A 13,203-nucleotide genomic window follows, 5' to 3' on the forward strand; every position below is an offset into this window, starting at 1 on the left:
AAATGGACAGACAGACAGGAGGATAGCCTGGACCGTGATGCAATAGCAACCCCACTTCTTCCAGTGCTGGCTAAGCCGTGGGTGGTGCAGGCTGTATTCATGATCCTGCGTTCTAGATACGACCCAGCTAGCTTGTCCCTCAGTCTAGATTCTGGAGCGATTTGCCTTATTTGGTTGTCTTAGAGACTTTCTAATTCTGCAGGGGTCACTGGTCCCTTCTAGAAGAAGGCTCATCTCTAAATGTGGATCCGAATCTGAAAGTTCTGCTTATCCAAATCTTCGAGTTTTAGCTGGTGCCAATTAGAGTATTGTCTCATTTTTCTCACACCCTAAGCTCCAGGAGCACTTTTTTCCCCCTCCTTGTTACCTGGACCTTCCTCTTCTGACTACAATATCAAGGATTCTGCCCCCAAAGCAGATGCATATCTCTCCCCTTCCCCTGAGTTATGTGCTTTATGAAAGGTTTTGCTTAAATGTTAACTTTCTGAGCTGAGGGCTCTATCTCTCTCTCTGTATCTCTCTCTGTCTCTCTGTCTCAGTCTGTCTTTCTCTCTCACCCTTCCTCTCCCCCATCTCCTCCCTCTTTTTCTTCCTCCAATGCCCATTGCATAACAATGTCCCGTTCTAACTTTTTGCCAAATCCTACGCTTTCATTATTGGAAGTTACTACAGGTGTTTGAACAGGTAACGTCTACCTTGACCCTCTCTTGCAGCGGGTTCAAAGGCTGGGGAGAGCTGATTAGCCACGCCCAGAACAGTTCGCGTAGGCTTCAGGTGTGGTCCCAACTCAGGAGCCGAGAAAAGGGCAGAGGTGCCTGCACGTAATGTTGGAGGGGAACAGCCAGCTGTGAGGGGTGCATTTCCTGGACCTCAGAATTAAGAGTGTTCTTACAAGGTAAGCCACAATAATACTACTTGCTTAAATGTTTACAGGACAGCGGAGATGGGGGTGGCTAAGGAGCAGGTGGGACAGGTGTTTCAGCCTAATGCTCCTTCACAACATGAAATAATATTTGGTTGCATAGTAATCTCCACTGACTTGTGTGGGAGACAAAGAAAAAATCAGCTGAAAAGGGGAGACATGCAGGGATCGGAATGCTGGCAGGAGGTGGAAGAGAGAGTTGTTAATTTCACTAACTGGAAATAAAACAGGCTTAAAGGCTTTCAGGGTTATAGCCAAACCAGGATGTGGGTCTCCTTTATCTTCCATTTAGAAGTGTCTGTATCAATTATTACTAGAAAGGTTATCTATCAGCTGCTGCTGGCAGTGGTTCCCCTTTGGAAGAGAGAAGGGAAAGGAACTCTCAACAGATTTTCCGTTCGGTGCTGGGGTCTGTACTAGGTGTGCGTTATCTCGTTGGCCTCCTCTAGCAAGGTAGGTGGTATGATTCCCATTTCAGAGGTGAATAGTGTGCCTGTGGGTTGTCACACAGCGCAGGCAGAGCTGCATAGCTGAGAGGAGGAGGGGCTAGGATTTGGGTCCTGGTCAGGATGTCACTACCACCTGCTGCCTGATGCAGAATTCTCGGGTGTTGTGAAAACCTTCCATCATTCCCTCAAATCTTGGGGGTGTCATTCGTGCACATAGCATTGAACAGGAATGCAACTCTGTTAGAACTTTGGCACAACCCAGACTCTTCTGAACTTGAGCATTTGATCCCAAAGAAAAACCTCATCCCCTGGCTCTGAGCTCTTTGGTTGGTAAAAGAAGTCAGCACCCAGGGAAGAGCCCAGTGGCAGGGACTTGACACGCTTTCTACTGTCCTGTGCTCTTTGCTGGAGGGACCTGCCTTACCAGAGCTGACTTGGGGAACTAAGCAAAGCCAAGTGTTCCTCCAGGCATGAGATGACCCAGAAGATGGAAAGGCAGGGAGGCACCCTTATTTTTCTCCCACATCCAAAGTGAGCTCCTGTGTGAAGCCAAGGGACCAGCTCCTATGTTCCCTGAGACTGGGGCACAGCTCACCCTGGCTTTTTTTTTTTTTTTTTCCCCACTGTACAGCAAGGGGGTCAGGTTATCCTTACATGTATACCTTACAATTACATTTTTCCCCCACCCTTTCTTCTGTTGCAACATGAGTATCTAGACAAAGTTCTCAATGCTATTCAGCAGGATCTCCTTGTAAATCTATTCTAAGTTGTGTCTGATAAGCCCAAGCTCCTGATCCCTCCCACTCCTTCCCCCTCCCATCAGGCAGCCACAAGTCTCTTCTCCAAGTCCATGATTTTCTTTTCTGAGGAGATATTCATTTGTGCTGGATATTAGATTCCAGTTATAAGTGATATCATATGGTATTTGTCTTTGTCTTTCTGGCTCATTTCACTCAGGATGAGAGTCTCTAGTTCCATCCATGTTGCTGCAAATGGCATGATGTCATTCTTTTTTATGGCTGAGTAGTATTCCATTGTGTATACATACCACCTCTCCCTAATCCAATCCTCTGTCGATGGACATTTGGGTTGTTTCCATGTCCTGGCTATTGTGAATAGTGCTGCAATGAACATGCGGGTGCATGTGTCTCTTTTAAGTAGAGTTTTGTCCGGATAGATGCCCAAGAGTGGGATTGCGGGGTCATGTGGAAGTTTTATGTATAGATGTCTAAGGTATCTCCAGATTGTTCTCCATAGTGGCTGTACCAGTTGACATTCCCACCAGCAGTGCAGGAGGGTTCCCTTTTCTCCACAGCCCCTCCAGCACTTGTTATTTGTGGATTTATTAATGATGGCCATTCTGACTGGTGTGCATCCTGGCTTTTATAGTGAGGTTCCGAGGACTTCTTCGCACAGAGAGAAGGAATCCTAATCTAGCTCTAGTAAAGGCCCAGGCTCACACTGGATTGACCACAAGCCTTTTTAAAGGCTGGAGAAAGTGCCGCTTAACTCCGGGTATCTGAGAAGTGGTGAGGAGGGGCGGGGGTGAGAAGGGACCGGATATGTTGTTATTTCTGCCTCCAGATCTGAGAAAGGAAGCTCCCATACCCTTCTGTGGCCACGGCCTTAGATGAATCCAATGGAACAACTACAGGGAGTTGCCATCGTGGCTCAGTGGTAATAAACCCGACTAGTATCCACATGGACACTGGTTCGATCCCTGGCCTTGCTCGGTGGGCTAAGGATCCAGTGTTGCTGTCAATGTGGTGTAGGCCGGCAGCTATAGCTCCGATTCAACCCCAAGCCTAGGAACTTCCATATGCCGCAGGTGCAGCCCTACACACACACACACACACACACACACACACACACACACGAAAGGAAAGGAAAAAAAAGAAACAACTACAGGTCCTAGTGCTCTGTAGACCAATACCCAAGACCCTTGCCAGGGCATCTGCACATTCAAAGCACTTTTTATAATCATGCCAAGTAGTGATTTGCTTTTCCCATGATCATTGTCTCATAAGCATACAGCAGTTTTCCAGAGCCTCCAAGACAAAATGCAGGATCAGTCTGACAGCTAATGGCATATGCGTTTTTTTTTTTTTGTTTGTTTGTTTTTTTTTTTTGGTCATGTATTCCATGCAGAAATTCCCCGGGCCAGGGACTAAACCCAAGCCACAGCAGTGTCAACACCAAGTCCTTAACCACTAGGCTACTAGGGAACTCTGTGGGTTCCTAATTTTAAAAATTCCCAGGTTTTTGTGTGTGTGTCTTTTTGTCTTTTTAGGGCTGCACCCTAGGCATATGGAGGTTCCCAGGCTAGGGCTCCAATCAGAGCTGTAGCTGCCAGCCTATATCATAGCCACAGCAACACGGGATCCAGGTTGCATCTGCAATCCACACCACAGCTCACGGCAATGTTGGATCCTTAACCCACTGAGCAAGGCCAGGGAATGAACCCACATCCTCATGCTAGTTGGGTTCCGTAACCACTGAGCCATAACAGAAACTCCAAAATTTGCCAGCTTTTAATCTGGGAGGTGAGGGAGGTAGCCAAATACATTTGTATTTTCAGTTTTGAGATATGAAAAGGATGAGCCGATATATCAGAGGAAAAGAACAGACTCTCCCTCACTGTCCCTGTCATTCCTGAGTTCCTTCTTTGGTTGACTTTATCAGAACTGCTTCAGAGACAGGCTGGGCATTGGAGAGGGGGTGACCCAGGACTTGGCTGGCCAGCAGGTATCCCCAGGGTCTTGGAAGGACATGAGGGCCGAGGTACCCTTGGCCACATCTGTCCTGGGAAGGCAGCGGCGAACCTTGCCTCTCTGACACTGGTGGTCTGAGGAGGGCACCTCGAGTCATTTTTGTCTGGGTTTTGGTCTTGGTTTAGCAGTAAGCAGACAAACAGGGAAAGGGTGTGTTGTGTGGATACAGGCTGGCTTATGTGTCAGCCCTTAGGGACTGGTGGTAAAGGCTTTGACACTGAGCCAGAGGAGCGTTGGCGGCTTTTCTCCTTCTGGTCAAAACGCTTCCACTTTCAGTTGTGAAAGAAAAACCAGGAAGTGAAGTCCCCGAGCACGAGCACGTTAGAAGCTGGCCATGGCCTGACTCCTGACTTCAGAGCAGCTCACACCGGGGCTGACGGCTCAGAAGGCTCAGAACTGGGGATCCCTGGCCAGCAGGGATGCTCTGAAGACCCCCTGACCTTGGAGAGACCAGGTGAGGGGAGAGCTAAGGGACTCTTGTGCCTGGAGCCACTCAGAGCCGGGAGTCCCCGCTTGCTGGAAGCACCAAGGGATGCGGCCTTCTCACAAGGTGAGGGGGTATCCGGAAGGGCTACTTGGCAAGGGGGCTCGAGGGCACAGAGCTGATGCCCAGGGGGCATCCTGACCCCCAGCTGCGGTGGATCTGCAGCTCTCTGGGTCCCAGGCACATGTGAGTACTTGCTTTATCCCTGGTCTCTAGTTAAACCCTGCTCATCACCAGGGGTTGGGGGGATGGGGTGCCTGGGGAGGGAGGAATGTGGGGCAGGGATTGGACTTCCTTTCTCCTGCCTCTCTTGGGGAAGGGGAAGCACAGACCCCTTCTTATGGGCCCAGGCCTCTGCTGTGGCTCCCCTGTGGCAGGCTGGGGGCTGCCCTCGGTTTTCCTGATGGATTTTGAGTCCTCCTTGCCAGGGAAGGGACTGATGGAATGGTTTCTGAGTGAAGTGGGATCTGTTTTAAGAGATAGCGGCCACGTGCTTAACTTAAGATGAACTTCAAATGACCTTCGAGGAATGAGCATTGGAAAGGGACTCCACGGTGTGGGCCTTGCTACCTAATGTGGGTATCTGTCTTTTTGGTGGTTTGAAAAGTAAAATTGAATCTATAGCCCCAGTGTGTAAGTAATTGATATTCTTTAACAGAGGCAGTCCTAAAAACTAATAAAATTAATGAAATTAACTAATAAAATGAAACAAAATTTAATTTCAAATTAAAAGATGGATTCAGTTTAAAAAAAAAGGGAGGAGGAGGAATTGGGAGTTTCCACGGTGGAGCAGCAGGTTAAGAACCCGATATCGTCCATGAGGACTCGGGTTTGATCCCTGGCCACACTCAGTGGGTTCAGGATCTGGCATTATCGTGAGCTGTGGTGTAGGTCACACATGTGGCTCACATCCACCATGGCTGTGGCTGTGACATAGGCCAGCAACTATAGCTCTGATTCGACCCCTAGCCTGGGAACTTCAACATGCTGTAGGTTTGGCCTTAAAAAGAAAAAAAAAGGAGTAATTGGTTTTGCTTGACTCCTCCCTCTGTAGTCCAGAGTTACTTTATGGTTGGGCCCTTCAACTGACAAGCATCTGAGATGAACACAGAAGAGTCTTGGAAGAGACATGGGAGAAAATCATATCAGCATCACTCGTGTGCTTGGCACAAAAAAAGGAACAAAAAAACGAAATAAAATAAGTCACAAATACTAATAGAAGAGGCAGGCAATATAACAAAGTAGATGACATGTAATAAGATGCTGGTAGGGGAAGGGGAAACTCTGGCAAAGACAAGGCAGGCACACCCCAAATAAACATATTCCAACTGAACTTAAAAAAAAATAAATTGTCCAGGCCAAACAGAATGCTTCAACCAAGACTTTAGTGAGGTCCTGACCTAAAATAGTCTTTTCTGCCAAGTTCTATTGTAACTGTTTGGGGCCAAAGATATTGAAAATAATATCAGTGTATCATTGAGTGTCTAAGTACACAGTGGGGGCCATAGACTGGGGGTCAGAGAAGGAGAGAGGATCAGGAAACAAAGGAGGGAAGCATAAGCCAGTGAATTATCAGATCATAGTGGGTACCCTGACATTTCATTAAGACTATCTCAGGAGATGGGTGGCTGAGAGCATGGGCTCAGAGAAGCAAAGAAACTTTCCCAAGATCACACAGCAGCTAGTTGTCAACTGGAACAGAAACTGCAGTCAATGTGCTGCCAAAAACCATGTTCCATCCACTCTTGTGCAGAGTTAGCCTTCTTTTGGATTTCCTAGAAATTTTCATTTGTAGAAAGATTCCTGTGTATGATGACCGGGGCAGATATTGACTCCAAGTCTTTTTTTTTTTTTTTTGGTCTTTTTGCTATTTCTTTGGGCCTCTTCTGCAGCATGTGGAGGTTCCCAGGCTAGGGGTCTAATCGGAGCTGCAGCCACCGGCCTACGCCAGAGCCACAGCAACGCGGGATCCGAGCCACGTCTGCAACCTACACCACAGCTCACGGCAACGCTGGATCGTTAACCCACTGAGCAAGGGCAGGGACCAAACCCTCAACCTCATGGTTCCTAGTCGGATTCGTTAACCACTGCACCACGACGGGAACTCCTGACTCCAAGTCTTTATTAGAGACTTTTCAGGTTGACATTTTTTTAGACCTGCATATATTACAGCTACCATTCATTGAATATTTACTCTGGGGGCAGGGCTGTGCATACTGTTTTATGGGGCTTTTATCTTTTGATCTTCAAAACCGCTCTATGCGGTAAGTAGGTTTTTTCCCCATAGATGGGGTTTGAAACCCAGGCTTCACAATAAACGGGACACAGTATGAAGAGATGGGAGCAAGAATGTGAACTCGGGCTCATTTAGTTCTGAAGGCAAATTCTGCCTCCGTTTCTGATGAGACTACTTTAGTGTGTGGACCAAAGAATTAGAAAGAAAATTTCGCTTCACATCTAGAGAAACAGAAAGCTGATCAATCCATGGTTGCCAGGACCTGGGAGTAACTCCTTAGTGGGCAGAGGGTTTTCTCTGCGGATGAAAAAAGTGCTTTGAAACTAGGTAGAGAGGGCGGTTTCACAATGCTGTGAATGTACTGAAGGGTTCACTTTCAAATAGTGAATATCATGTGAATTGCCCCTCAAAAGACTCCTCCCACTTCCAGGCAGGTGACTTCCCAAACCAGGATTTAACAGTTTTTTAGAAATCAAGAATGAGATTTCTGTTTCTGTCTCATAGGCCTGGTCAGCAGATGAACTGATTCTCGTTGGGCGCACAGCCTCAGGTGACTCCGATGGCTGGCAGCCACCTGTCAGGGTGATGTGGCCATGGCAGTACTGAGCTCAGCCATCTCTGCTCTTGCCACACGCTGCTGGCAGCCTATCTAGATCTATCTCTACCCCGTGTGGCCGTGCATCCTGAGATCAGAAATGGACCCTCTAGCTCTTCCCTTGGCCCAGGGCCTGGCATGTCCCAGGCTCCTAATTCCTGTTGTTTGAATAAATACGACTTTCGGAGCTGGGAAGGTCAGGTGGACCTTGCACGGCTGGGGCCAGCCAGGCCCTGGTATCTATTCTCTCTGGGGAAGGGGCGGCTGGTAGCAGATCCCTGGGTCTCCATGGGTTACTCTCCTCTGAGTTGTGAGACTGTGTGTGGCTGGTGGGATGAGGCGGGTGTGCGAGAGGGCGGAGGGAGACGGTGGAGCCAGAGCGCAGAGTGGTCTCCAGCTAGAAATGCTCTGCTTAAACAGAAATGAGGAGTTGTGAAAACCTTTGCATGTCGGCTGAAGGGCAGTTATAGTCCGGAGTCCATGGTCATCTCTTCTCTTCGGGGATGGTCTCAAAATAGAACATTTGATGTTGAGGAATTAGACACTGAGGTAAGTGGAAGAGGGAAAAGGGGAAGTCGCTCCTCACTGAGGGGTTCCCGTGGGCTGGAGAGTGTACTGAAAGGTCCCCCCATAGGATCCCTGTTAGGTAAGGATAATTACCTGGTCCCCTCATAGGATCCCTTTTCAGTAAGGATAATTAATTACTTCTGTGCAGGCTCATGACATTAAGTAACTGTCCACAGGGCCACCTTATCTGGTACGTGGTAAAGCTGTTCTGGTCTCTGGAAAGACAATGGCCATAAAAGTGGGCCACTGGAAATGAGCTTACAGGGAATAAAGGTTTGCTGTTGGCACATTGAATCTGTGATACCTGCCCATTGGCCCATCCAGGTATCATGAGGGCTAACTCTGCAGAGGGGCCTCTTTCACAACCTCTTGCATCACCCCATCTTTATCCTGGCCTGGGTGACAGTGTCGTAGCACTTTGTCCAGCCTGTCCTTTGATAAGCTATCTCACCAACTACAGGGGACAGTACTGCTTCTCCTGACCTCCCTTTTCATAATTCACTTGGTCAACAGCAGGCTTTGGAGGTCTCTGGGGCTGTTTACTGAGACAAGGATCTCACTCAGGATGGGGCTGCTGGACAGCAGTTTCTTGGCTGTAATAGATCAAGGTCAACCACACTGATTTGAGATCCAGTGGGATTTGTCCCTGACTGTCCCCAGCCTATCAGTGGCTCAGCGGTTCTCCTCTGCTATCTTCATGGACTGAGTTAAGAGGCTTTTGGTGTTGGACTTAATGAGTGCTTGCTTTCCTGATAAGTCAGCTCCACTGGCCACAGCTGGCACCCCAAGGCTCCTTGGCGTTTGTGAACCAAGTGATTCCAGTTGTAAAGCATCTATACCAGGCCCTAGACACTGTCTTCTTCAGCCTTTTGGAGGCTTTTTCTTTTTTTCCCCTTTCAACTAAAAATGGGGTCTTTACCTCCATCAGAGGAGGCTCTTCACCATTTCCTTTCATGATTATTCCACTTTGGCGCCTCTCACCCCACTTCTGGGTGTTCCTCTTCCACTTAGGTCTTCCACTTAGGTCTAGCCAAGCTAATGTGGTGGCTGCCCTCTCCATGGGAACGTGGACGGGAGACCCAGACAACAGTGGAGAAAGATGGTTTGGTGACAGTGACCCTGATTGGAATCACAGTCGGGGTCTTCCTAGCCACTGGCTTCATTGGTGGGGTGATCCTCCTTGATTGCCGCTGGACATGACAGTATTGACAGTAAAGGTAGGGGATCAGGGACTACATAGCCTTGAGGATCTAGTGCTCCTTAGAGCCCCTTTCATCTACTCCAGTCTATGCTAGCTTCTCCCTTCTTCAGATTCATTATCTCGTCCTCCACATTGAATCCTTCTGTAAGTGATTTCAGTGTTTGATGGACCCATAAGCCCCCAAAGGCAGGAGCTGTGTCTTCTAATTATTTGACCCTCTGTACAGGGCACAGTTTGGAGCATACGGCAAGTCCAAGGTCTTGGTTTGCATTATTCAAAGTAAATGTTAGGGAGTTCCCATCGTGGCGCAGTGGTTAACGAATCCGACTGGGAACCATGAGGTTGTGGGTTCGGTCCCTGCCCTTGCTCAGTGGGTTGAGGATCTGGCGTTGCCGTGAGTTGTGGTGTGGGTTGTAGATGCAGCTCGGATCCCTCGTTGCTGTGGCTCTGGTGTAGACCAGCAGCATCAGCTCTGATTCGACTCCTGGCCTGGGAACCTCCATGTGCCACGGGAGCAGCCCTAGAAAAGGCAAAAAGACAAAAAAAAAAAAAAAAAAGTAAATTTATATTTAAATTGTAGAGGTTATCTCTTGCCACACATACTTCTGCAGTCCCCCAGGTGCTCCCAAAGCTGGGGTACATCCCCACAGAGCATTTTTTTCCTTCCCAGGGAATTGGCTTTATCCCCTGTGAGACTGTAAACTCTGTACTTTCCCCAGGCTGAACACACTGCCTAGCACATAGCAGGTGCTGACATAGTTGAACATTTGTAGAATGAGTGAACCTTGACATTCAGGTCAGGCTTCTTAGCTTTGCCCTTGCCATGGAGTGAAGCCCAGGCTGTGGCATTTCTGAGGCTGACGTGGGGACTCTGCCCCCCTGCTGTGTATAGGCTCACATCGTGTCATTGCAGGATTGGATTTTGTGACCCATTTCCTCAGCCAGATTCCCCACCCCCCATGCCTACCCATGTGCCTATTTCGGAACTTGTGCCAATGGTGAGCAAAAGGGAAGGGCGACTCACTGGCCCTTAGTGGGTTTCCACCATATCTCAGGCATGGTACTAGGGTAACACAGCCTCTGTCTGGGGTGCTCACAGCCCACGTTGTCCACTGAGCCCCAGGAAACCCCTGAGACCCAAAGCTGAAAGAGCTGATCTGACTCCTACAGCTTTTCTTGTGTGATCCAGCAGCAAAGACATGGACAGTGGATATGCATTGAAACCCTGAGGATGTATTTATAACATGCTTGCTGGTGGGCCAGGCAACCTGTCCCAAGCCTGGCAACCCCCACCCCCCATATTCACCCTGCCAGCCACCCTCCACACTGGAACCTGTAGATGCAGGCTAGCAATTGAGCTGGGAAAAATGAAATGTAGGAGCTTGGTATTGCTTTCCTGTTTTAATGATTTAAGCATTCACAGAATCTTTCCATGGTTTGGAAATGACTGCTTCACCACCCACAGGTTTTTAACAGGGACCCCCGTTGGTAATGCCATCTTCCTGCTTGGCCCTGCATGAATGACCCTATATCAGTGACCAGGAAGCCCTTTCCCATCTGCCTGGGGACATCCCATGGGGCATGGGCCTCAGAGTGTACTGGGTGCCAGGCCCCCAGGTGAGGAGAGTCACGGAGTGGGGGCCGGGGGCGGGGGGGCAGCTAGGGATCCAGCCCTGCTTGGTGGAGGTGAATGGAGGTGGCGGCCTGAGCGCCCAGGCACCAGTGAGTGGCTGTGAGTGGCTGTTAAGTTATCTGTAGGTCAGGATGTTACACCAGTCTCTGTTCTCAGCAGCTTCTGAGAATGTTGAAAGACCCACTTTTGGGTCCCCTTTGGCCCCAGGACTCAACCTTCACCTTTGCTTCCTCATCTGCTGAGGGATTGAATGAAAAGCATGTCCATCCCCAGAGCTGCTGTCCAGACTGGCAGGTGAGAGAAAGGCCATTTGCGGAGTGCAGCTCCAGTGATGGGAAGTTGCACTTCTAGAAACAAGGCTGAGGTCCGAGGTGGTGGAACTTTCTGAGGTGCCTGCTTGAGCTGGAGGTGGGATAGTTTTGGAGTTGTTCATTTTACAGTTTGTTTTCAAAGAAAAAGGAGTTCCCTTTGTGGCTCAGTGGTAATGAGCTGGACTAGGATCCATGAGGATGTAGGTTCAATCCCTGGCCTCACTCAGTGGGTTGACGATTCGGCATTGCCATGAGCTGTGGTGTAGGTTGCAGATGCAGCTCAGATCCAGTGTTGCTGTGGCTGTGGCGTATTAGGCTGGCAGCTGTTGCTCCAGTTCAACCCCTAGCCTGGGAACTTCCATATGCCCCATGTGAGGCCCAAAAAAGACAAAAAAAAAAAAAAAAAAAAAAAAGCAAAAGAAAAGAAAACCGTGCATACTACAGATTAAATGATACATTCTCTTAAGTGCTATCATCTCAGTGAGACTTATTCAAACCTCCCTAATTAAAACTCGCCCCTGCTGTACCCTCTATCCTCTTTCCATGCTGTAGTTTTTATCCCAGTGTCATTTCATCTAGCTCTTGTTCAGGCTTGTTGTCAACCCTCCCCCAATAAAATACAACCCCTACAAGGGCAGGGTTACACTGCCATATTGCCATATCCCCAGCCTCTAGACTGATGCCAGTAATATACAGTCAAATATAACAGATACCTGTGGCTGAATGACGGACTACTCGACATTTTCTGGAAAAACCATTCCTGTTTTCTCCTCTTCTGTCTTTTCCTGGGAGAATTATTCTTTCAGAAACACAACAGCATACACTGCCTCCGCGGTGTTTTCCTTCCTACTTGGTAATATATCACATAATGCTTTCCTCATCAGTATATGTAGATCCGCTTTATTCTCCCTAATACCTGCCCAGAGTTCGTTGCGTGGCAAGGCTAATAGTTATCTGGTTCTCTGCTATCAAAGAAAGCTTTCCTAGTCTCCAACATCGATAATCCTACAGATGTAAAGATGAACATAACAGCTAATACTTGCGCCTATGCGTCAGGCATTGCTCAGTTCCATTAACTGTACAGTTCCATTAACTCCTTTAATCATGGTAACAGTCTTATGAGGGAGATATTAGTATTGCTATTTGACAGGTGAGAAAGCACACAGAGGTTACCTACCCCAGGTCACAAAACTGACCACAGACGGGGACTGACCACAGACTCAGAATTCACATTCCTAACCCGGACGTCACACGGCCACGTAAAGTGATGCACTTTATTGAACGGATGTCTTGCTACAGGGAAATTTAGCAAGTAGAGTCATCAGTTCAAAGGGCACACATTTTAAATTGTGGTAGCTGGTAATGGGTGTGTCCCTAAGGAGGCTGCAGCAAGTTTCTGACTCCATGATTGGCAGTACATTTTGTACCATGTAATCATTGCTAAGCTGGAGGATGAGGAAAGGGCATCTCATTTAAATTTATATGTATTTTTTTTTTTTTTTGTCTTTTGTCTTTTTTGTTGTTGTTGTTGTTGTTGTTGTTATTGTTGCTATTTCTTGGGCCGCTCCCGCGGCATATGGAGGTTCCCAGGCTAGGGGTCGAATCGGAGCTGTAGCCGCCAGCCTACGCCAGAGCCACAGCAACGCGGGATCCGAGCCGCGTCTGCAACCTACACCACAGCTCACGGCAACGCCGGACCGTTAACCCTCTGAGCAAGGGCAGGGATCGAACCCGCAACCTCATGGTTCCTAGTCGGATTCGTTAACCACTGCGCCACGACGGGAGTGAGCTGTGGTGTAGGTTGCAGACGCGGCTCGGATCCCGCGTTGCTGTGGCTCTGGCGTAGGCTGGCGGCTACAGCTCCGATTCGACCCCTAGCCTGGGAACCTCCATATGCCGCGGGAGCGGCCCAAGAAATAGCAAAAAGACAAAAAAAAAAAAAAAAAAAAAAAAAAAACTATAAGCAAAGCTGAATGTCTTTCCCTAGTTTTAAGTAACCTGTTTCTTTTGCCATGGACTCTCTAGTCACGCCCT

At 48.5% G+C, this 13,203-nt stretch overlaps 1 protein-coding gene across 7 annotated transcripts in view; it reads left to right on the plus strand.

Annotated features, from left to right (window-relative positions):
• Window positions 1–772: 772 nt before the first annotated feature.
• ACSL5 (acyl-CoA synthetase long chain family member 5) overlaps window positions 773–13,203 on the plus strand; it is a 52,630-nt gene continuing 40,199 nt past the window's right edge. Inside the window, exons 1-2 of one of the 7 annotated variants that reach the window (XM_084992979.1) lie at window positions 7,461–7,653; window positions 7,878–8,006. The gene's annotated coding sequence lies outside the window, so the exon portion shown is untranslated. 7 annotated transcript variants of the gene reach the window in all.

Source organism: Sus scrofa, chromosome 14 (assembly GCF_054392235.1).
Source record: "Sus scrofa isolate SSC_HxYL_T2T_F1_AM1 chromosome 14, Sscrofa_HxYL_maternal_Yorkshire_Landrace_v2.0, whole genome shotgun sequence".
Lineage (NCBI taxonomy): Eukaryota > Metazoa > Chordata > Mammalia > Artiodactyla > Suidae > Sus > Sus scrofa.